Here is a 25,576-nt window from a genome sequence, read left to right on the forward strand (position 1 = left end):
CCTCAGGCTACAGAGCATTATTCAGCCAGGGGTCCAACAAATGCTGATATTTCAAGAAATCTAATCTCTTAATGACTGCTGTCACAGAAGAGAGAAGGGCTGTGGAAGAGTCATCTTGAAATAAGCTTCATCTCAGATACAGGCGAGCCCATAAATGCTAGCAGGGAATCAGGACTGCCACCATCATGGCATCAACATACTGCAGTCTGGCAGCCCAGGGGTGCTGCTGCCCAGGGAAGATAAGCTGTCCCTTCCAACACCCAAGCTCCACACTCTTCTTCCACCCTATCGAAGTATACTCACTATTTAAAGATACACCCAGGTTTCCGGGTGCTCAGAACAGAGCAAGTGTGTGTGCTAATGCACACTGAGGAGGAGAGAAGATCTAGGTAGATGGGGCTGCTCACTGAAGGCTTACTGCAAGGCTCAGGTTTTCAGCTAGACTGTCAGTAATAGCAAATATAAGTTACTGAACAGGGGAGGGAGGGCAACCTAGGCAGAGAGAAAATTTGTGCAAAATAAAGTGAAAACACGTGTGTTGCGTGCAAAAAAAATAGCAAGTAGACTCACTTGGCTTTAGCAGATTTTCAAGAACTATGGTGATGGCAAACGGTGTAAAAGAGGGCAGTCAAGATTTAGGGGAAGTGTTTATTAATTCATCTGACACGTATGTATTAAGCAAGCATCAACCACGCACAAGTCACTATGTCAAGGTGCTGTAGAAAAACATTTGAGAAAAAATAAAAGATCTCCCTTTTCGAAGGGAAACCAGCCCTCAGACACAGAGTTGATTCAAACAAGATTCTGAACTTCCACTCTGTCATTGTAACTCCTTCCAAAGAAGCACAATAGAGGTTTTCAGTTTGAAAATCTGATCTGAAAGAAATGCATAGAATTTAGGTGGATTGAGGAAATGCTCTCCAACTTAAGTTCTTTATCTTGTCACTGGCAAGATCTAATATGAGAACGGTATGAACGGCAAGACGGAGACAAACTTGGTGGACACAACAAATTCTCTCTTCTCTGCAGGCTTATGAAAAGCAACCTTCCCTAGAAAGTGTGTACTATAGCTTAATCAGTGGCTCAAAAGTATTGCCCTAAGGCCTCAAAGTGGGGACAGACTGAGCTTTGTTCTCTGCCTGCCCGAGTGTACAACCCCATTCCAAACCCAGAACACTGGTTCTTCATAATTAAGTCTGACCTGGGGGAGTCTGAAGAAAAGCAAAGGTTCAAGGGCTCCACGGGGGACTGGAAAGAATGATCAGGGAAGGGGAAGTAGGTCTTCCGGCTGTAAAACAAGCACAAATAGCCATCTGGAGGGTTTTGGGTTTTGTTTTTTTTTTTTAATGTTACAATGGGTTGTGTTTTTTTTCTGCAGAAGTCAACTCTGCTTTTAAGTAATAAAAAATCACATAGGTGAGGAGAAGAAAAAAAGAGGGCGATGTGGAACCAAGGAAGTTTACTGCCCACCTCTGCCTAAGTTGTTGATGTTCACAGTTAAGGTCAAGCACTTAACACCCAGCACAGTGAAGATGTCTCACCTCCCCCTCACTCATATGACAGGGCTGTCAGTGTAGAAAGGGACTCAGACTTGGAGAAATGACCCTGCCTGATCTCCAGATACAGCATGCCTTACGAGGCAGCCCTCACCCTCCGGAGAGCCAGACTCTTGGAGGGTATGGTTTGGGTCAGAGGGATTTAAGGGAAAAGATGACAGAGCACCATCATCTCATTCCACAAGGGAAGTCACTCAAGTCAGAAAGGCTAAAATGACCAGCCCAGGACAGACGGCGGGAAGGCCAAAACTTGATCAAAGAACGGCCTCTGGGGCGTTCCTCCAGCTCAGCAGGCCAGCTCTGAGATCCACAAATTCAGCCAGGCATGTGTTTCCTGTATGGCCTTCAGAGGAGAGATTTTACAACTCTACGAGTTAACCCCCATTTTACAGATGGGGCAACTAAGGTACAGAAAGGTAAGCGACTCAGGAAGTTTGATTTTGGAGTATTTGTCTCACTCCTCCAGCAATCTTTCTGTTAGTGGGAGGACGCAATGCTACCGTAGATGCTCTAAGCTGCATTTCTACCTGAGAATTACTAGTGATAACAGAGGTAGTTCCCTGATGCTCTGTATGTCGCCTGCTCACTTTCCATTTTCATTTCAGATATAGTATTATGCTCCCAACCCTTCCCCCAATATACATACTATATCCTTTTTATATGCCACAATCTACAGAATGAGGCAGACTGACTCCAAACCTCACTGCCCAAAACAAAATGAAAGGCATTACAAGCAGGCAACAATCTCAGGTATTTATTGGCATTCACCCTCGAAATGATTTAGGAACAGAGTGGGTCGCTTGTGGGGGATGTTACCAAGAAAACTGAGGAAGAAGGTAAGAAGGGCAGATATAGGCAAGAAACAAACATTTACCTGAAACATTCTAGTACCACAGTTATTAGTGACAACATGACACCCTGGAGATACCCCTTTCCTCCCCCACTTACCTTTTGGAAATTGGGAAAGCAGAAGAGAGCTCATATGATTTTAATTTCTCCCATGCAAAAAGGGGGGGATTGGGAGAATTCATTCAACTAGATTTCATTTCGTTAGGTGGTATGTAAAGAGGCCGAGTCAGGGCTAAAATGCATCAATAGTGGAATGATTCATTCAATTCACCAACCTGGGTGGTGCTACCTCTAGCTCAAATCTTCCTTCAGACAAGATATGGAAAGTTGGCAGTTTGAGAAACGTTTGCCCCTGCGCCCCTTGTCAAGCAGAGCCTGCTCACTGCAGACAGCAAATGCTTGAGCCAACAGTCATGTGTTACCACGGAAGAGAAGTGCTTTCCAGGGGCACCTCTTTGGGTAAGAAAAAGCATCTTGTTCATAAGCGATTTTAATTTGCTGCACGCTTTTTATAGACACCTCCAAACAATTAAAACACTGTTGCAAATTGAAATTGCTCATGCCTAGTTGCAAATTTTATTGCCACAAATGGGGTCTCAAAGAAGCACTGTTAACTGGTGACTTGCGGCTCCCTGATTATGAGTCATCGTCAATAAAGTCATGCAGGGATCATATCCACGGTGGCAGAAAGGGAATACTCAGCAGCAGCAACAAGGAGGGTGGGCAAGATCCAAGAAAAAGAACAGAAACATGATGTGAACAGGGAGGAAGGACGAGTCCTCCAAGTCAAAGGAAAGGAATCAAGTGAGCACTGAGGGAAAAAATGGGCACGTACCATGGAAGACAAGAAATGTTCCATTCTAGGGCTTCCCTGGTGGCGCAGTGGTTGAGAGTCCACCTGCCGATGCAGGGGACACGGTTCGTGCCCCGCTCCGGGAAGATCCCACATGCCGCGGAGCGGCTGGGCCCGTGAGCCATGGCCGCTGAGCCTGCGCGTCCGGAGCCTGTGCTCCGCAACGGGAGAGGTCACAGCAGTGAGAGGCCCGTGTATCGAAAAGAAAAAAAAAAAAAAAAGTTCCATTCTCTTCCTGGAAATCAGGGTGCAAACGACCTGCACCAGCCTTGCCCCAAATGATGTCAATTACACATACATGACTGAAAGTCTTGGAAATGTGAACAGACTTAAAACAATAACTTTTGTTGAAGTCTTGTAATTCATATCTCATGTGAACTGTGTCAGAAAGAAACACAGGAGGAAAGCCATTCTCATGCTCATTCATTAAAGTGTATTAGCAAAAGTTCGATGTTAGAACAGATTTGCTAACTCATTGTAGAAAACAGAGTGGAGCAAATGTGAATAATTTCACAGGTTCATAATCCCTATTCAACTATTAAGTGTTCTGGCATAGTTACTTCCAAATATTCGTAAGTACATTTTTACATAGATTAATATTGTATCTGCGTTCTTATATTCCTTTCACATTTTCTAATGTAAATCAAACTTAAATGTAAATTAAAAACAATGCCTAAACAGTTTTAATATCCAATATTTCTCACACACTTTTACATATTTATTTCTCTACTGGTGTATGATAGGGTTATTGTCATAGTTTCCCCATGTAGAGCCTTTTGCATGGAGACTTCATGTGTCTATAAATGATAGAAGTGTGTGTATCTTTAAAGGTCTTTAGGATGTGCACTCCTAAAAAAGAAATGTGCAATATGAAAATTTAGTGTTTTCTGTAATTTAAGTAACTTTTATTAATAATTAATTGATATTAACTTTAGCCCTTTTTAATTCTGCAATTTCTCATGGATCCCAGACTGTTATGCCATTAATGGTACTTTTTAGAGTGATTTTATTTTCTAAAACATTTCTAAGTATGTTTAGTAGTTCCACTGTAAAAGCAAATATACACGGGAGGATAGAAAGAAAAACAACTGTGGAGGAAAGGAGGGAAAAAGCGGAGGGGGAGAGGAATTTGTCAACTACACCCTAAAGCCCATACCATTAGTGAACTTTAGATTCATTTTAATTCATTTCTCAAAATTTTCCCCTGAAAAATGTATTCTCACAAGTGTAACAAAAAAAAACAAGTTCAGATTTAACAGAGTGCAGAGGGGAAGGGTCCAAGAGTAAGGTAAGAGGCATAGGTGAGAGTGGGTCCAAGAGTCCAGAGAAATGCACGAGGGAGGAAGGGACCAAGCATCCCCCTTTATGAGCAGAAAAGACAGAAGACACATTTTCTCTTCCCCTTGGTTTCTGTTCAACTCCAGGTCTGAGATGTGGGATGACCCCAGAGCCAGCAAAGCTTAAGATGACCCTCCCACCCCATTCATTTCTGCCCAAGTATCCCCCCGGCCCAGCCCCAGTGGGTCAGCCCAGGCGGGAGGCAGCTCCAGGCACCAGAAGGTCATTGCTAGGTTTGGCACAAAACTCTCACACTCAGTGAAAACAGGCCTCCAAAGAAGAATGAAGCAACAGCCAGCAAAGAACCACTCTCCAAGCAGACTTCCAAGGAGAATGAGCCTGGTGAAATCCTCTGTGCAAAAGTTCACACCATAAAACAGCTGCTGCTTAATGTCTCAGGGTTTAATTAGCCCTGAGCTCCTGATCTGCACAGAACTTCTGGCCAATGGTGTCCAAGCTCCTGTGCTCTTCTCTGTGCCATTCAATCCCATAAATGCTCTTGGTCAAAAAACTAGGTCATAACCTTATCCACTGAGAAGCATTTACTGTCATTTCAAATGGTGTATTCTGTTCAAGAGGTTATGATAACAGAGGAAGGGCTACAGACGCGCTTTCGAGTTCTGGCACGAGCTTGCCACTTCCAAATACTGGCTCGTTAGTTTGGCTCTTTTAGACTCAAACCCACTGAACTCTGACCCTTTTCTGGACGAATACAAATCATTTCTTGAATGACGATATCAAATTTTATTTATGCTTTTTTTCCCCCAGCTTTAACCTAACAGGTCCATGCCAAACACAAAAAAAAGTTTCCTGTTTCGAAAAATATTAACGTTTCACCCCTGCCAAGGTTTACAGCATAGTTCTGTCCTGCCACAGAAAGAAGGATGGGGTGCGGTGGGGGTGAGGGAGGGGAGAATGGAGGAGGGCAGCTGTTTTTTCAATCAACTCCAGCAGAAAACCTCCCACTTCCCCGCGCTGCCCCTTCCACACCCCCAGCAAAGAGAAGCAGTGGGGAGGGGAGGCAGCCTGACAAGCCCGATTCCTCCAAGGAGGAATCAAGCTGGCTCACTGGCTTTCTCAGCTCCCACACAATTGACCAAGGTCCTTCCTAATTGCCCCGGGGGAGCATTAAGGATGCAAGCCAAAGGGTTAGTCTCTGCTTCCTGGGATGCAGACTCCCTCCCGTTCTGATGGAGCCCCCGAGGCTTCAACCTCCTCGCCACCCATCCGCCCCCCCACCCCCAGCACGTCTGAGCTCCCAGGCACACACAGCAAGGTTACAGAAGTAGCTAACTCAAAGGTGGATAGTTTGCATCCCACACCTTCCAGGAATCTGCTGGAACTCCTCCCTACAAAAGGACACAGCTGCCCTCAACAGTCCCCAGGCCCCCAACCAGTCTGTCTTCCCCTCCCAGCTCAGCAACTGGGCTGCTCCTGAGTGGGAAGGGAGGAAGGGAACCTGAGAAGGCAGGACAGAGCAGCTGCAGCCCGGTCCCTCCTCAGCTGGCTGAAAAGTTGGTTAACCTAGAAAAACCTGGCGCATTGAGATCAAAGGGTGGCTCCACCCAAGCAGGACCTCTGATTATTTTTTTCCCTTCTAGTGGGAAAGCAGAGAAGAGGGAAAATAAGGACAAACGTGTTCAAAACAGAAATACTGCCTAACGCTAACTTGGCTGTGGGCAACAACCAGATTACAGGCCCAACACCTCCATTTCTGTCCAAGTGGAAAGAGAAACGACAGGGTGCAACCTAGATCCAGCTCTGAACTCTGCCGCCCAGAGACTCTGCCAGCCCCAGAGGATCGACAGAACCCCAAATTGCCCCTCATACCCCAGCTGCTCCTCTTTTTAATTCTTGGTAAGCTTTTTTAATGGCACGGTAATTCTAATGGCTGTGGAATGGTTTTTTAAACTAACTGCAAAGCTTAATGTTCTTAGTGTGACATGATCTAGTATTGAAAGATGACAATACACGTAGGTGAACTTTTCTTTTAAAAAGCCTCTCAAACCTCTCTCAAATGACTGAACTGTAGCCAAAGAATGTATCGGTGTTGTTTTAACAGTTTGGTTTACTATTTAAAAAAAAAAAATTTAGGTTTAGGTAGCATTCATCTAACCCCAATGTCATGACACATTGCCCTTTGCCGATTTTAAAACAGGAGCTGGGGGCTTCCCTGGTGGCGCAGTGGTTGAGAGTCCGCCTGCCGATGCAGGGGTCACGGGTTCGTGCCCTGGTCCGGGAAGATCCCACATGCCGCGGAGCAACTAAGCCCGTGAGCCATGGCCGCTGGGCCTGTGCGTCGGGAGCCTGTGCTCCGCGATGGGAGAGGCCACGGCAGTGAGAGGCCCGCATACCACAAAAAAAAAAAAAAAAAAAAAAAAAAAAAAAAAAACAGGAGCTGGCACATCACAGGCACTAATTCAAATCATCATGCATCTCTGAATGTAGGTTCAATACAACCTAATTCACATTAATGGCAGTGAAGGTTCGTCTGAATTCTACAATTTTAAAAAAAGTTGGATTGCTTTGAAAGGCATAAAATACCAAAACAAAATGTTTTTAGTTTGGGCCTAGTAAATATGTAATTCACCTAACAATTGTTGGTGTAAGAGCTATATTTCTAAACTACATGGAGTCAAACAAATGTCACACAATTTAGGTCATGCTATTTATAACTCCCCCACAAACCCTTTGTTTTTATTGAAACAAGAAAATAAGGTTAATATCTAATGAAGCCAACTCCTAATTCCAAATCAGTAAAATCTAAGTTGGAAATCTGATTCTTCTTTCTTCTCCCTTCCATTCCATTTCCCTAAGTGGAGGATAGGAGCAGGAGAGAATCAAGTAAGAACTGGAAAAGTCCATCTGTTAGGAACTTGAATTTCCCAATCTAAGGCTAAGACAGTGGGATTTAATAGCTGACTGAGGGCTTGTCAGTCAAAGACCATCCCAGGAAGAAAACCAATTATCTTCTTTACTTCTGACGGTAGCACGGAACCAAGCTGTGGGAAATAGGAAATGTATCTACACACACAGACCCCTCTCCTCTCCGCTTGCCCTTGGCTTGGCTCCATGTGCACTCACCTCCATCATCACCCGGTAAAAAAATTATCTGCAGCCAAGCAAATACTTATGAACTTAATTTGAACTCTGTTTGCCGTCTTTCTGCAAAGAAACCAAAGTATAAAACTCTTGTATCTCAATGAGCCCCCTAGAAGATCAGGAGACATAAACCCAAAAAAAGGGAGAAAAAAGAACAAATCCCAAAAGAGATAAGTACCATGTGTTTCCATGTCTCTTACTACAGAGTTAGTCACGTGGCCTTTAGGTGACAAGTGCCACAGGATTACCATTTGGCATGTCCAACATTACCTATCCACAGGATTAAATTCATAAATGAAAATGAGTAATACTTCCAATTCATCTTTTCTAAGATTATTGACATCACTAAGCAGCCTTAGGCAGCCAATCAGAAACCTCCATTTAAAGTCAACTTTCTTGGGCTTCCCTGGTGGCGCAGTGGTTGAGAGTCCGCCTGCCGACGCAGGGGACGCGGGTTCGTGCCCCGGTCCGGGAAGATTCCACATGCCGCGGAGCGGCTGGTGAGCCACGGCCGCTGAGCCTGCGCGTCCGGAGCCTGTGCTCCGCAATGGGAGAAGCCACAACAGTGAGAGGCCCGCGTACCGCAAAAAAATAAAACAAAATAGTCAATTTTCTTGCTAGTTTAAAATAGTAATTCACTCTATCTGACCACTAACCATTAACAGTATCTGCAGTATCTATAAATCCAAACTGCAACAACCATACAATCAATCAAGCAGTATCATAATATCACATCCTCTCAACATGCAGTGAACTTCCTAAATACTTAGTATTGAATGGCAAAGGACCTAAGAAAATTTATATCCTAGGTCCAGAAAAGATAGTTCTGTGAACAATGTACCACTCAAAATACTCTATGAAAGGTGAGATGAAACACAAGTTCTAAACATAGTTACATATGATTATGAAAGGTATATGCTCCATGGCTCCAAGTCACCTGAGAATTAACCACGTCCAAATGTAATTTCAAGGTTGTTTTTAAAAAAAAAAAAAAAAAAAAAGTAGCTACAGTTTGCACTTCCCAGATTTTAGAGCTATCCTCCACCCTCTTGGCCTTCATGCAAGAACAAACTTGAAAACAGGTGTCTACGAAGGGCCTACTTATCTCCATCTCTGGGCCTGTCCAGTCAGGGAGAGACATGTGGTTCTTTCAAGAACAGCACAAACATGATCAAAGAAATATATGGGGAGAGGCAGAAACGAGTATGCCTCACTAGATCCCATATTTACCAAAGACATCAGATTCTCAGGCAAAATTTTAATGTTCTGTTTTAAAAACTGTCAAGGTACATTAAGTCTCTTATCACATTTAAGGCCTATTGCTACCCTTTCAGATGGAGTCCAGGACTCCCCTCCATCACTCCTTAACTTCTCCACTTGACCAGAACGTACCCTGAGTTCTTCCAATTAGACCAATATTTAGACTTCCTAGTTTATCTTTCCCAATGTCAGGAAAAAAGAGCAATCTTACATGAAATAAAAATGCTTACATTGTGAGAACTACTGGGAAATGAGAATTTTTAAGTCTCTTATAATGTGATTACAGCTACTAGCAGGAAAAGGGATTACTCTTAACCGAAATAGAAAATTAAGCAGCAGAACTCTAGGTAGACAAAATACAAACTAAGCTGGCAGCATTTCCCTACCTGAAGAGCACTCACGAATGAGTCATCCTGGCTGTCTTGTAACAACACTTCAGCAAACTCACCAGTTAAGTAAGATTGTTGCCAATTCCCATGCATTTGAAAGAGGACAGATATGTCACCCTACGCAAAACATGGCACCATGTGATCAGAAAGACATTTAATAATTTGAAGCCTGACAATAAATGTCAGCAAATAGTTTGGAATTGTGTGCCTCTGAAACAGACCATTTAGGACGTTCCTGAAATATACTTCGTACACTCAACCAGTTTGTTTCTTCTGTAGTTTGTATTTGTAAAAGGACTTGGGATGTAGCCAAGTCATGTGAGTGACATCATGCTTGGACATGATGTTCAGGGGATACAAGATACATGCAATTGAGAAAAAAAAAAAAAGAAAAATGCACCAATGCATTTTCCACAGCTTCCCTAGAAAGACAGCCACTGCATCCTATCAAATCAAAAGCTCTTGCCTATGGGAACTTTTATTACAGCTGCTATCAAAAGGAGAGGGAAAAAACAGGTTTCTGGTTTTCGTAGGAAAAGAATGATTCCCAGATTATGACTTTTGACAGCTAAGAGAGGGAATGACTTATTCATAGTAAATGTGAAACACATGGTTTTCTCAGAGGGTTTTTGTCCACCCCGCACAGTTATTTCTCTTATGTGAAAGAGACAAATTATTAAGATTTCAACAATATCCTTTAGAATGTAGCATACATTTCTGCTTAAAGCCTGAGGGCCGAGGCTTTAAAAAATGATTCCAAAGTAGGGAAACATCATACCCCTCACCCCAGAGACAAGCAGAGCGGGTTTTATCCCACACACCAGGAAACGCAGCTGGATGGCACGGCAGTCAACAGCATCTCTGCCCAGTGGACCCTGATCCAGAATGTGAAGAGAAATTTCAGCCAACTGAAAAGGCCAGTGGCCTCACTGGGAAATATGGGGACCCAGCCACCCAATGTAGGGTGGGGGGCTTTTTTGCCCTTTTGCTGTTTTGCCAGAGTGCTTTCTCTCTATCCCAGTGGTTCTTAACCCCAGAGGTACAGTAGAATCACCTGGAAGGTTAAAGAAAAGTCCATGTTCTCTGCACCTAGAGTTGAGAGCCACTGTTCTATCTCAGCATTAAAACTCCGTCATTTAGACTTCTGATGAAAACTGCCAAGCAAGCTCTCCTTTATGATCGGGTTTTTTTGACAAGTCCAAGGGGCTCTCAAGGGAACATTCGCACACTTCCCGTGCTGACCTGAGGACACTCCACACACTCTGTGCAGAGTGCCCCTAAGTACAGGGTGTTTCCCACACCAGCCCGGGGGGTGGGGGCCCAGCTCACTCCCAGAAAGCCCCCGGCTCTCCTCCCCACCCCCGCTGCCTTCCTAACGGATGTCGCTGCCTAGTCTTGGGGGAAGGCGTGGGATAGAATTTCTCAGGAGGTCCTATCCAATTTCCTAGCAATCTGTAACACAGGAAAGAGCTCTCTGCAGTCTGTCGCTGTGATACAAATGCTTCTCACCAATACCTCAACTGTCAGTCTCACCCTAAACACACACCCCGCTAAGCAGAGCTAAGCACATTCTCTGAACAATTCAAAGGATATGACTGTAATGCCTGTTGATTGTACTTAATTATCTGTATTACAAAAGCTGTATACAATGAGTACCCCTCACACCTCAACACACACACACACCAGCTACCTCCTTCTCCACTGGACCATTTCTCAGGTCAGGAATGTCCATCCATACACAGGGATAAGGGTACCAGAAGCTTAGCAAGAGCTAAGCCACAAATAGTTCTCTCACAGTTGTCCCATGCTATAGATACGAATTCTTCATTTCTGGAAAGTCTACTCGTTCACAGACCAAAGTCAAACTTTTGGGGGCTGGGGGCAGAATGGCAGCTTTAGATGTGAAAATACAACAACCTGAATGATACATTTTAAAACTGTATAGGTAAAATGTATTCTAAATTTCTAAGTTTAAAGATTAAGTCTAACTGTGTAGCTATGTTAATTCCGTCAACAGTACATTGTTCAGCACAACACAATCTTAGTATTTGCTTAAAACTTGTTATTAGAAGTAGAAAGTCCATAAAATGAAGACCCACATATAACAGCTGCTGTTTATTGAACGAGTGGTAGCCAGCACCCACTACACTAAGTGCTTTGTAGGTTTTATTCCATTTAATTGCTTCAGCCTGATGGAGGAGCTACCAGGGTCTCCATTTTATAGCTGATTACCTGAAGTTTCAATAAATATAAATAAAACTGTGCCCACAGTCAGCAAAACTAGAGGATGGCTGACCTGGGATTGGGACAGAAGTCTGGCCGACTCCAAAACCCTTAACCATTTCTATAAACTACTACAGTAATCTTTTATAAGTGAGTACTGTACTGAAACACCACTCCCACCACCATGTTTTTAGAGGAGGTTAGGAGTTAAGTAAGAATTCAGATTCCCCAAGGAGAGCTTCATAATGATGTAGTGGCGTGTGGGGTTTGCGAATCTTTTCGGTTATACACTGACCAGAGACACATTGCTGAACCTCTGAGCACCCACGTTCTCTTCTGTAAAATGAGCTGTCGAGGCCACAGTTGTTGGGACACAAAGAGCACATTAGATTCAGTCACTGTTCTCTTTCTTCCCTCTCTTAGCCTCAGTTTCCTACTCTGTCAACTAGAGATAATAAACGTACTATCGTACCAAAGTCCTTACAGAGAAAAATCTATAAAAATGAAAATGCTTTGAAAAGTGCAAAGTGATGTTTTAGAGAAATTGTTTCTCATCATTAGCACTTTCAGGTTACTGAGTCTTGCCAGAAAGAAGTGATAAATTATCACTTAATTCACATTGAGGAGTTCCTATTTAAGAGTGTGTGAACTTTTGTTATTTTGGAAAGCAAATTATCCTGACTCATTTGTTTTTCAACTCCGAATTGTCTTTTTGGCTTTGTTTTGGTTTTGACTCCTCTTGGGGCAGTGGTTAAGAAGCCGCCTGCCAATGCAGGGGACACGGGTTCCATCCCTGGTCCGAGAACAATCCACACACCACAGAGCAACTAAGCCTGTGCACCACAAGTACTGAGCCCGCACTCTAGAGCCCGCGAGCCACAACTACTGAGCCCATGAGCCGAGCCCGCGGTCCGCAACGAGAAGCCACCGCAATGAGAACCCCGCACGCCGCAGCGAAGAGTAGCCCCTACTCACCACAACTAGAGAAAGCCCGTGTGCAGCAACGAAGAACCAATGCAGCCATAAATAAATCTATAAAGAAAAAAATCATTAAGTACCCATCAAGTGCACAGGCCTGCAGGGAATAAAAAAGTTTGAAAGTAGGTTTCTTACCCTTGAGAAAGGTATAATACATGGTAGGGTCGTCTTAAAGCACACATGCAATGTGTGGATTAATCAGCAGCTGTCAGTAGTTAGGATTGGGGAGAGGGTGTGGCTATTAAAAAGTAGCAGAGAGGAGCTCCTTTGTAGTAAGGGAACAATTAGTTCTGTACTTTGACTGTGGTGATGGTTATTTGAATATACTGTATGTATAAGGATGATAAAATCTCACAGAAATATGTACCCCCCACACACAAAAAATGCATATTAAAAACTGCATATAAAAATATGCATGTAAAATCAAATAAGGTCTCTACCTAAGTTAATAGTACTGTACCAATGCCAGTTTCCTGCTTTTGGCTTACTACAGTCATGTAAAATTACCACTGGGGGAAGCTGGGTGAAGGACACAATGGGAACTCTATACTGTTACAATTTCTTTTTTTTTTTTTGGTGGTACGCGGACCTCTCACTGTTGTGGCCTCTCCCGTTGCGGAGCACAGGCTCCGGACGCACAGGCTCAGCGGCCATGGCTCACGGGCCCAGCCGCTCCGCGGCATGTGGGATCTTCCCAGACCGGGACACGAACCTGCATCCCCTGCATCGGCAGGCGGACTCTCAACCACTGCGCCACCAGGGAAGCCCTGTTACAATTTCTTGAGTCAAGCTGTATAAAAATAAAGTAGCACTTCTTTATAGTAGGATGAGGAAGCTCCCTATAATTGATATGCAAAGTCCTCTAAGATGAAGAGTTAAATGAAAAGAGGACAGTATTGTACGATGTGTGTAACAGGCTACCATTTTGTAAAAAGGCCACTGTGGAGCATAAAGGGACTATGGAAGGATAAGAAACGAAGAACAGTGGCTTCTGATGGGGGTTGAAAAGGTAGAACTTGATGAGGCACAAAGATGGGTGCTTTGTCTACTTTTTGGGTTTCTGAACCATGCAGATTTATTATTCAAAACAATAAATCAAGACAAAAATTTAAAATAATTGATAGTATCAATATAAAAACCTGTATGTCATTAAATTGTTCTTTACTGAACAATTTACATGGTTTTTTTTTTACATGTATTATTCTTAATCCTCAAAATAAGAATGAAAGTGGCTGAGGTTTTGTTTTTTTGTTTTTTAAGAGGGTAAAACCAAGACTCAAGAGTAGTTTTTTAAACTTTTGTCTAAGCCTATGGTCTTTACACTATAATCAATTTGCTATTAAAGGTTTGCTAAACGTGCCATGCTGCTTGTCTCAGCACCCTTGTACATGGCTCTTCCTCTGCCTGACACCACTCACCCCCCTCACCCAACTTTGTCTGCCTAGAAAACTCCTCTTCAACCTTCAAAACCAAGCTCCCACCCAGTTCTTTTCTCCTAACCTCTCTCCTCAAAAGGATGAAGTCTCTTCTTCCTTCTGTATCTCATAGAATAAGCATACCTTAAACATAACAATTATTCCTCGACTGTCTTTAAAGCCTTGGCATCTAGCAAAATTCCTGGCAACTCTGCTGCTCAGTGAATGTTCCTTCATCTGTAAAGAACTCTTTAAACCTCACCATGAGCATTAAGAATCACCATGCCAGACCTCTCATTAAAAAGACTCATCACTTGCTAACAGATGTAAATAAAGGTACATAGATATATTTCAACAAAAGTGGCTACAAGTACTTTTGAAACCCCCAATATCTTCTATTAAGAGAAATTTCTTTATAAATGGACCTAAGTAGGTATTCCGTACAAACTCTTTAATACCAAATTTCTGAGTGAGGTTGATTCCTAATACATATTCCTGGTAATTTCTTTGCCAAATACGAATTCATAGTGAAGTAATAACACCTTTTACAAAAATAAATTCCTTCTCAATATTCCTAAGCATGTTCTTTTTGAATATCATTTTCTATGAAACCTTTTCTATGAATATCATTTTCTGTTTCACCTTTAAAAGTGAAATAAAGGTCACTATGTTCAGTAGAAACCTGGAGTCTTTGGTGCTGACCCTCTAAACTACTCTAGGATCATTTAACATGGCATGGGTTTCCAGACAGACCCACACAACTTCTAGCTTTACAAGCTGTTACTCTTCTTAAAAAGAATTTGTCCTCCAGAGACTGTTGATCACAGGGCTAATAAGTGAGATCAACTGTAAAGTATCAGGTCAGCACAGCATGGAGGCCAAAGATACAAGGTCTGAAGTCAGATGCCTGGGTTCGAGTCTTACTCTGCCAATTTCTAACTGTGTTCTCAGTCAAGTCAACTTGTGTCTCACTTTCCTCATTTGTAGAAGTTATGCTGGTATCAAATACATTGAGATGTTGTGAAGATCAAATAAGTTAAAACACATATAGAGCTTAGAACAATGCCCAACATATGCCAAGCACTGAATAAATGTCAGCTAGTAATAACATAGCTCTGACATATGGTTCATGCTCAATGAATAGTATTAACTACACGAAGGGGCTTGTCTCTGTCTAGTTAAGCTTAAGGTATCTGAAAGAACTCTCAAGGTTGTTCTAGAAAATAGAGAAGACACTGAAAACACCAGGAATGTGAGGGTAGGATATGTATCTTCAGGGGTTCCATGCCAGCAGTATGAGCTATTACTCTACATTCCAAGAGGGAAGCCAGACTCTCCTCTAGAGAAGGAGATACACATCCCAAACCCTGTATTGTCTTCTGCTCAGAGGATTTTGGTTAATCACAGGATGTTTATTTTGCAAGTCATTTTTACAGTTTGATTTTTCCAGATGCCATGCAGCAACATATCTTTTAATGAAGATGCTAAAACACAGCTCTTTACAATAAATCCAATTTTTTTTAAGTGTCTTGCAATGGGTCTTTATCAATGAAAATGGCTCACAATACCTAGGCAGGTGTGTTCCAAAAGGGTATTCATTGCCTTGTGTTTACCTGTCCCATATGCTTTGGGGGACCTTCATAACTCAGGCTCAACATACTAATTCCAATTATGCTACATAAAAGGCTTTCTTTATTATAAACAATATTAAGATAGTACCAAAACCAGCATCAACATTCATCTGTGAAGACATTTCTTATGGGGAAGCAATTCAAAGACACTGAGGAATTCAAACAGATATTTAAACACCCGTGTCCTTAGTAGCATTATTCACAAAAGCCAAAAGGTTTAAAAACACTCTTATCCCACTGACAAATGGGAAAACAAAGTGTGATACATATATAAAATGGAATATTATCCAGTCTTAAGAAGGACGGAAATTTTGATCCACGTTACAGCATGGACGAGGCTTGAGAACATTCTGCTAAGTGAAATAAGCCAGTCACAAAAAGACAAATACTGTATGATTCCACTCATGCGGCCACTAGAATAGTCAAATTCATGAAAACAAAGTAGAATGGTGATTGCCAAGGTCTGGGGGAGGTCGGCATGGGGGAGTTAAGTGTCTAAGGGGTAAGCAGTTTCAGCTTAAGATGAAAAAGTTCTGAAGATGGATGGTAGTTACGGTTGCACAACTATATGAATACTTGATACCACTCAACTGTACACATAACATGGTTGAAATGGTAAATTTTACGTACATTTTACCACCAAAAATCTATATATATTATTGAGCTCCTGCAATACAAAGGAAAAGGAGCAGGTAGATAACAGTGAACATGGACTAAAACAGATCATTCTGGTAATTCTGAGCAAGACAGACCATAAGGAGTGATCAACACTGCCTCGTCTTTTAAAAAAGCTCCCATTTACTTTGTTTCAGCTAAAGAGACTTCATTCTAGTATGAAAGAGTAAAAATTAACCTCCAAAAAAATTAAAGGGAAAAATATTCAAACTCTACTTGTATTTCAAGTCTCAGTTATGTAACACACAAGTTTTGTTGGGTAACTTTGGTAACTTCAGCAGAGCAGCAATAGTAAAACTTACAGGATCCAAAGCTACCATATCAAAAAGGCACTTGAGCCATCCATAATCTTTACTGTCAAAGCAAAGCGTAATAAATTTCACTTAGGTTAATCCCATTAAGATCTAACATTGTTATCCTTTTTAAGTGAAAATACATTTAATTAGATCATAGGGACGAAACAGCAGCCTGGTTCTGCCACTTCAGTATCTGTTTCTCAGGTCGTATGTACATGATATGAACATGGATAGAACTACTACTGCTTCTGGTACTTCATTTTGTCTTTCTCTTTACTCTTTCCTGCAGCCTTCCTTATTGAAATGTTCTACTACTTTGCTACCATAGAGCTTTTAAGGGGACAGAGCCCTTTGGAAGTGAGGAAGATCAAATATTTTCCATTCTTCCCACATCCCTCAGGACACACCTTCAGTGACAGATGTTTCAAAAAAGAGCCCTTCTGTAATGAATCCTGAGAAGTCAGCCTGCTGCAGATCTGACCATCTATTTCTTCTTTAACACTAAATTTATGCTAACTGGGCAAAATGTCTTTCTCCCTAGAAAAGAATTAAAACATACACTGTTAATTTGACTTCAGGATTGACGATAAAATAGAAAAAGAATGATTTCATGAGCAGAAAGATGGACTGAACAGCTGACAGTCCTGTACTGATTTTGATAAATCAGATGTCTTACTAAGGAGGTTATATTTTTGTAAGAAATAGAAAACAGGAGGTAGTGTGATATAATTGTTGCATTTGGAGAGTGCTAGAAACCAGGATGATCAAAATCAGCTCATGGGAAGTCTCTAACAGGTCTCTAATTCAATTCATGTGTCTGCATGAAACATTATCTCTACTTGGTAGAGTCAACCCCTGGGCATTTGTGTACTCATCTGATTTAGTACGATCTGAAACGATAAACACAAAAAGTTTCAATAAATTTGAATTATTTTGCTGATTCTTCAAAGGTAAGTTATTTATTTCACTGTGATAAGTTCTGCTGGAATTAAAAACAGGTGGCATATGAATATCCAGTAACACTGGCAGCGAGTCTGCATATCAACAGAAAACAGAAATTTTCTAATCACATCAATCATATATTGTAACCACATGAAAATTACCCCTTTCAACTGCTTAGTGAGAAACATTATTTAAAAGGTCTAAGAATCATCATCAAGGCCAACACCTCCATAACCTGCAGTGTAGTGATGAGTGCACAGAATGGTTAGGGAAACACAAAAAAGTTTATTTTCCTAAAAGGCACGTTAAATAGTCGACTGTGACCAATCAAGTTTTAAACGTCTGCTGTCAATTAAGAATAAATTCCTGAATTGATTAAATTTTTCTCCCATTCTGAACAATGAAATTGGGTCTTTATTTCTGCCACATCTGCCATCAGCAAGGAGAAGGGCATGAAATCAAATAAGCACTGGCGTCAAGAAAAGCTTACCTCCTCCCCATATTTTTTACTGGAAAAAAAAAATGTTTTCCAGTAAGATATTTCATTAAAAAAAAAATCTGTTTCTACTCAAGGCTAGAGTTCTATTTATTTTTAAAATGAGGCACACGAAACCTCCCAAGTGCAACTCAGATTTACATCTGGCTAATCCTCCAAATGTGACCGACCAAGTTCATGCTGTTTATTGCTAATGAGTTCTGTGATTTTTTGGATAACACGTGTGAGAGATAGCAAATTAACTACCGCTAGTCAGAAGCAAGCAAACAAAAGATGTCTTGGGAAGCTAGTGTGAGCAAACCCTGCAAGTCAATTTCTAATCGCACTTGCCAGAAATTTGGTGGGGGGAGGTGATAAACCCTGCCCCAAATAAGAAAAAAAAAAAAAAAAAATCAGTGGTAGGACTTGTTTCCCTTTCCTTTCTCCATGGAATATTTCAACACTCAACCAGCAAACACAGCTCAGTCTTTCCTTTCGGTTAACTTCGGGACTGCAAGGAAGGAATGCCTCACACTGCAAAATGTGTATCAGTAACTCTGACTTCCTTCCCTGGAGCTTTATCCACGCACATAAAGAGAACCACAGAGGCGAGAGGGGATGTCATTTACATGCAATAGAAACAGTCTCCTCCAACACACCTACAGATGAGCAGACAAACTTCAGTCAAGTCCCCTGGCCTAGAACAATCTGGCCAAAAATACTGTGCAACAGATGAAAACAAAAACAAAAAAGTGAAACACTGGCATAAGAACACTTCCCCAAATCAGGTCGCTAATAGCTTAAGACCCACAGTTTGAAAAGCAGTTACTCATCTGAGGGGTAGGACCCCTGAAAGTGTACTCTTGCAGGATCCTTTACCTCCTTTCTCGTCTGAGTCCCAAACCAAACCTGTCGTTACTAGTGGTGCTGAACCAGGACTGCAATTAGAATCACCTGGAGAGCCTTCAAACCAAGGTGATGCCGAGACCCTTTGCATTCACCTCCCTCCACCCCTACCCACAACTCAGCTGAAACTGGAATCTCCTGAAGTCAGGCCAGGGGACCAGTGTTTCTTAAAAGCCTCCCAGGTGACTCCACTACACAACCAGTAGATGAGAACCGCAGCTTTAGAAGTATGCTCTTTACAAAAGCATCTTGTTTCTCTACCAAATCCACTCAAAGACATTAGAGCTCTAATTCCACCCAGGCTGTCCTGTTCCAGAAAGTTCTGGTCATTACTTCCACCGCCTGCGACCACTCGCATTTCCTAAAGTGGGACCAGGCTGAGTTTGAAGCTCTCCACAGCTAGAGGTAGAAGGAGGCTTGGGACCCGCCTGAGGAGGCGATGAAACGCCGGACTCCATCTTGGGGATTAAAAAGCAAAAGCTTGGGGAGGAGGTATAAACTATTGGGTATAACATAGGCTCAAGGACGTATTGTACAACAAGGGAATAGACAATGTTATAATAACTAAATGGAAAGTAACCTTTAAAAAAAGTGTATAATTTTTTTTATTTAATAAAATACAATAAAAACGAAAAGCAAAACTCCCATTTCTCTCTGCTCACACAACACTTCTGGTGCCAAATGTGTGGGGTTTTTCCACACCAAGCAATTTTCCAGTTCTCAGTGGACACGGAGTGGGTGTCCTATAACTTAATTCAATTCTGACACTAACTGCCCGAAGTTAACACAGACCTCGCTAGCTAAGGGCTCAAGCCCGCAAGGCAGTTCGCTCCCCACTGCAGACGCCAATTCCAAGTCCAGGTTGTGGCCTGGGCGACCCACCAGCTATAAATCAGGGGTTCCCACGACCCCACCCCCAGATTCCACAATTTACTAGAACAGCTCACACAGCTCAGAAAAACAGTTAACTTACCGGACTACTGGTTTATTATCAAGGGTACAACCCAGGAACAGACAGGAAGAGATGCACAGGGCAAGGTGTGAACCCTCCCCGCTCTCTCCAGGACGCCAACCTCCCACTACCTCCACGTATTGAACCCGGCTGCACACCAAGCCCCCGCCTTATAGGGCTTTTAAGGGCGGTCTCCTTACGTAAGCACGTAAGCAGGTGAGCACGATTGATTGCATCATTGGCCACAGCTGAGGAGCTCAACCTCCAACCCCACTCGCCTTCCTGGAGGTCAGGGGGCGGGGCTAAGAGTGCCAATTCCTTAATTACAAGGTTGGTTCCCCTGGCAACCCGCCTCCATATTTAGGGGCTTTCCAAAATCACCTCATTAACATAAACTCAGCAGTGGTTGAAAGCGGCTTGTTTTGAATAACAAAAGATGGTCTTTTCACCTTCACCACTCCACAGCTGTTTCAGGTTATTTGGACAATAACCAAATATTAGAACAAAAGATGCTCCTATTGTTCATCTCTTCGGAAATTACAGGGCGTTTAGGAGCTCTGGCCAGGAGCCAGGGACAAAGACCAAAAAATGTATTTGCTATTATATGACAGCAATCCAGGTGTAAGTATACCATCTTAGGTATTCTGAGGGTCTCAGGATATGTTGCTGTGTTCAACACAAAGACAAATTGAAATTGAGCGGAGAGCATACATTTTTTATTTTCCTTGGGCCAGTGGTTCTAACTCTACCAAATATCAGAATCACCTGGAGGGCTTGTTAAAACACCCCACCAGCAAAGTTTCTGATCCAGTCCTTCCGGGTACAGTCCAACCATTTGCATTTCTAACAGATTCTCGCCGCTGGTGTCACTACACTTCTGGCACGTCCGGATACCCGAACTACCAAAGATTGGGTTTTGTTTTTATTTTTCCCCCAGTTTTATTGAGATAATTAACATACAGCCCTGTATAACATGGACAGTATAACAGTTTGACTTACATATATTGTGAAATGATTACCACAATAAGTTTACTTAACATCCAGTTAACACCCATCATCTCATATAGGTACCCCCCAAAAAAAGAGAGAAAATATTTTTTCCTTGTGATGATACCTTAACAACTCTCAACTATACCATACAGCAGTGTTAACTATAGCCCTCCTGTACTACCTTACATCCCTAAGAGATTCGTTTTTCCAGTATCTGTCTCTCTAATAATATTGAACATTGACTAGATATTTTATGAAAGGAATTATTGTGAACTATTGTTTTAGGTGTGAAAATAGTGTTGTATTTATGTTTTAAAAAACAAAAAGTTCTTATCTTTTTTTTTTTTTTTTTTTTTAATTTATTTATTTATTTATTTTTGGTGGTACGCGGGCCTCTCATTGCCGCGGCCTCTCCCGTTGCGGAGCACAGGCTCCGGACGCGCAGGCTCAGCGGCCATGGCTCACGGGCCCAGCCGCTCCGCGGCATGTGGGATCTTCCCGGACCGGGGCACGAACCCGCGTCCCCTGCATCGGCAGGCGGACTCTCAACCACTGCGCCACCAGGGAAGCCCCTAAAAGTTCTTATCTTTAAGAGATACATATTGAAAAAAACTCTTTTTTTTTAAACATTACAGATAGAGTTGACATGCACCCACCCACCCTTCATGGGCAACCCTCATCCTGCAGGCAGGATTTACCATCCCCATGCATGTTGTATGTCATAACAGCGTGCACATACGAATGTATAAAAAGAAAACCAAAAATGTGATAGACTAAAAGCATAAAAAAGAAACTGAAACAAAGGAAAGCAAAATAGAGAACAGACAAGGGAATGGTGGCCCTTAGGATCTTTGGGGCGCCCCAGAAATGAGCAAGAGACAAGCGGTAACCACTGAGGGAGTTAGGGATTTGTCTGGAAATCTTCCCCATCCAGGAAGTCTCTTACCTGACCATGGTGGGCGCTGACACTTCTGTAGTCACCTGAGAGTACTAGGAGAGAAAAAAAGGAAACGGAGTCAAAAGTTGTCAAAGGAAGGAGCACACAGCAGAGTAAGGTTTCAGAACACAGTTTTGTCTACCTTGAAGGCACCTAGAGGAAAATCTGAAAAGCTGATTCTTTCTTAAACGATAGCCCTCAGACCAGCCTTGGACTTGACTGCTCTGGAGCCATGCCAGGGACACACTCCAGAGGGCTAAGCCCTCCTCCTACCCAGAGTAAAACTGGAAGCATCCAGCGAGGCACGGTTTTAGCACCAGCTCTGCCAGTCCTACGCTAAGGCACTGCAAGCCCATCACTCCCCCTCTCAGGGCCCAGACTTCATTATCTGAAAAATGCAGGGTTTTTAGATGTTCTCCAGAGGGACTCCCAAACCTGACAGTACCAAGCTACACTGGAAAAGACTAGTCCTGGGATGTAATCAGAAGAAAAGAAGGGAGCTAATGGCAGTATACATGCTAGACCCTAGATAGTCCTTTTCTACAGCTGATTTCATTTAACCTCTAAAGCCCTTTAGTAAGGCTAGTCTTGATAGCAACTGAAGGCTGTGGCTGAGAGTGTGCAAGAACGCACCCAAGGTCACAGATGCAGCAGTAGCAAAGCCACAGATCAAAACCAGGAGCTGGCTGACCCCAAAGGGGAAGTTCTTCCCACTACACCCTTGGTGATTTACCGAGTGCCATCGTATTGCTGGTAGCGTCACATCAAAGCCACCATGAACTTTGACTCCAGGACTTAAAAAGACATGCAAGATTACATCAAGGGTTAAGTTTGTTTTCTGTGCCCAGACTTCTCTTTTCAAAATATTTGATATTTTGTGAAAATGCTCTTGACTATAAAATAATTGACCAATAGGATGCCCAGGAAAATTAGCTTATATTTCTAACGCTTTTACTTTAAAATCTGTTTTTTCCTTTCTCTTCTATCCCTCACGTAACAGAAAAACATAGTTTATACCAGCAGGTTATGTCTGGGTACAACAAAGAAGAAGCTTGGAGGTTTTGATCTTGCTTAAAATTTTTAGAGGCAACATCCCCAAATTACTTATTTTCTCAGCACCTTTTTCCAAAAGCAAAGTTCTTGGCAAGTCATGAAAGATTCAGCTATTTCACATGGTGGCTATTTTTTTTTAAGGAGCAATAATTTTCTAGGGATTAGAAATATGACACTCCTATTAGACCAAGGCAGTGAAGCAGCTTCAGTGGGTGAATGCATTGCATAAAGCAACTGTCTGGCTCTCTGGGTTCAAGGTCCTTCTTCCTTCCTTATAGGAATTCACATAATTGGCTACGCACATTCATCCAGTGAATCAGGTGGCAAGAAAACCGATTAGATAGATCAGTGGTCTGATGTAGGACACAGCTGCTCTGCTCCCTCCAGGTTTAGAATAATTCAGCACTATCAACCTCCCCCATTATGTACAATTAATTTTATAAATAGACAGGTAGATAAATAGATATGTATAACTGAATCACTTTGCTGTACACTTTGCTAACACAACATTGTAAATCAACTGTACTTCAATTTTAAAAATAAATAAATAAATAATCTTTTTCAAATTTTAAAAATATTCTGAAATGAGAAAAAGAAGCATGGGTAAATAAAATGGCCAAAACACACCACGCACAGCAGAAAATAACCAATGTGCACAGGATACGAGCTTCCCCGAGTGCTCGTTGACTCCGAGGTGCTAATAAGGGAGTTCTGCAAAGCCTGCACTAAAAAGTACCCAACATTTAGCCAGCCCTAACCCCAGTCCAAACTCTTGTCCCACACCACAGCAGGTGGGTCTTACTAATTGGAACGTGCAGGTCATGTGGCCCGGAAGGTTTGGGCAGCACACACCACCAGAGAGCCCTGAATTACACACACACACACACACACACCCCACTCAGATTTTTAGTTCTCACGAAATCTAAATATGCACAATAAACGTAGCTTTTAAAAGGAAAGGATGTGTTTGTAGGATGGTTCCAAAAAAAAAGGTGAAGATGGTTTTCATTAAGCACAAATTTCCCCATCAGACTGGTGGTAATGACCCAAGATGGAAACGACAAAGATGCCTGGTGAAAACGGACCCCCTAATCACATTAGCTTGTAGTTCGAAAGGAAGATGGTTGCTCTGAATTTCCCTTTATACAAAGCAACTTCAAAAAAATTCCTATTTTCTTAGTACATCTTTATGTAGGAAAGTCTGCGAGCCTTTGAAGCCTCAACACTAAACAAACAAGAGTCTTGTCTGACCACCCAGGGATAATCAAATAGTATTTTTTCTCCAGTAGGCCACCCCAGGATACCACGAATAACAAGGAAAAGGAGGAATTCATCTTGTAACCAGGATGTATTTTTCTAGTGTCGATATTACACTGTTTTAATCTAAATGTTTTGGTATGTTTTTCACTAGCAAAGCCAAAGGACATCTAATTATTTGTCTATCTAGGTAGAAGTTTTGAAATAGCAGAAAATAAGTTAAAAGCAAGGGAACAGCAAGAGACGAGGAATATTAAGAAATTTTCTTCTCAAAATCCCAAGAATTGAGCAGGGATTTTTATTCGTTTTTAATTTTTTTAAACTGTTTTACAATAGTGTGTTAGTTTCTCCTTTACAACAAAGTGAAACACTTATACATATACATATGTTCCCATATCTCTTCCCTCTTGCATCACCCTCCCTCCCACCCTCCCTATCCCACACCTCTAGGTGGTCACAAAGCACAGAGGTGAGCTCCCTGTGCTATGGAGCAGCTTCCCACTAGCTATCTAAATTACATTTGCTAGTGTATATATGTCCATGGCACTCTCTCAGTTGGTCACAGCTTACCCTTCCCCCTCCCCATATCCTCAAGTCCATGCTCTAGTAGGTCTGTGTTTTATTCCCATCCTATCACTAATCTCTTCATGACTTTTTTTTCCCTGAGATTCCATATATGTGTTACCACATGGTATTTGTTTTTCTCCTTCTGACTTACTTCACTCTGTATGACAGACTCCAGGTCTATCCACCTCATTACAAATAACTCAATTTCATTTCTTTTTATGGCTGAGTTATATTCCATTGTATATATGTGCCACATCTTCTTTATCCATTCATCTGTCGATGGACACTTAGGTTGCTTCCATGTCCTGGCTATTGTAAATAGAGCTGCAATGAACATTTTGGTACATGACTCTTTTTGAATTATGATTTTCTCAGGGTATATGCCCAGTAGTGGGATTGCAGGGTCGTATGGTAGTTCTATGTGTAGTTTTTTAACGAACCTCCATACTGTTGTCCATAGTGGCTGTATCAATTTACATTCCCACCAACAGTGCAAAAGGGTTCCCTTTTCTCCACACCCTCTCCAGCATTTATTGTTTCTAGAGTTTTTGATGATGGCCAATCTGACCGGTGTGAGATGATATCTCATTGTAGTTTTGATTTGCCTTTCTCTAATGATTAATGATGTTGAGCATTCTTTCACGTGTTTGTTGGCAATCTGTATATCATCTTTGGAGAAATGTCTATTTAGTTCTTCTACCCATTTTTGGATTGGGTTGTTTGTTTTTTTGTTATTGAGCTGCATGAGTTGCTTATAAATTTTGGATATTAATCCTTTGTCAGTTGCTTCATTTGCAAATATTTTCTCCCATTCTGAGGGTGGTCTTTTGGTCTTGTTTATGGTAGCCTTTGCTGTGCAAAAGCTTTTAAGTTTCATTAGGTCCCATTTGTTTATTTTTGTTTTTATTTCCATTTCTCTAGGAGGTGGGTCA

The 25,576-nt window shown here is 42.0% G+C and overlaps 1 long non-coding RNA gene across 1 annotated transcript in view; it reads right to left on the reverse strand.

The window, feature by feature from the left end:
- LOC131763430 (uncharacterized) overlaps positions 1-25,576 on the reverse strand; it is a 409,803-nt gene that overhangs the window by 280,821 nt on the left and 103,406 nt on the right. Inside the window, exon 4 of the long non-coding RNA XR_009337595.2 lies at positions 21,777-21,820. This is a non-coding gene — a long non-coding RNA (uncharacterized lncRNA). The remainder of the gene's footprint in view (positions 1-21,776; positions 21,821-25,576) is intronic.

The sequence above is a fragment of the Kogia breviceps genome, chromosome 10 (genome assembly GCF_026419965.1).
Source record: "Kogia breviceps isolate mKogBre1 chromosome 10, mKogBre1 haplotype 1, whole genome shotgun sequence".
NCBI lineage: Eukaryota > Metazoa > Chordata > Mammalia > Artiodactyla > Physeteridae > Kogia > Kogia breviceps.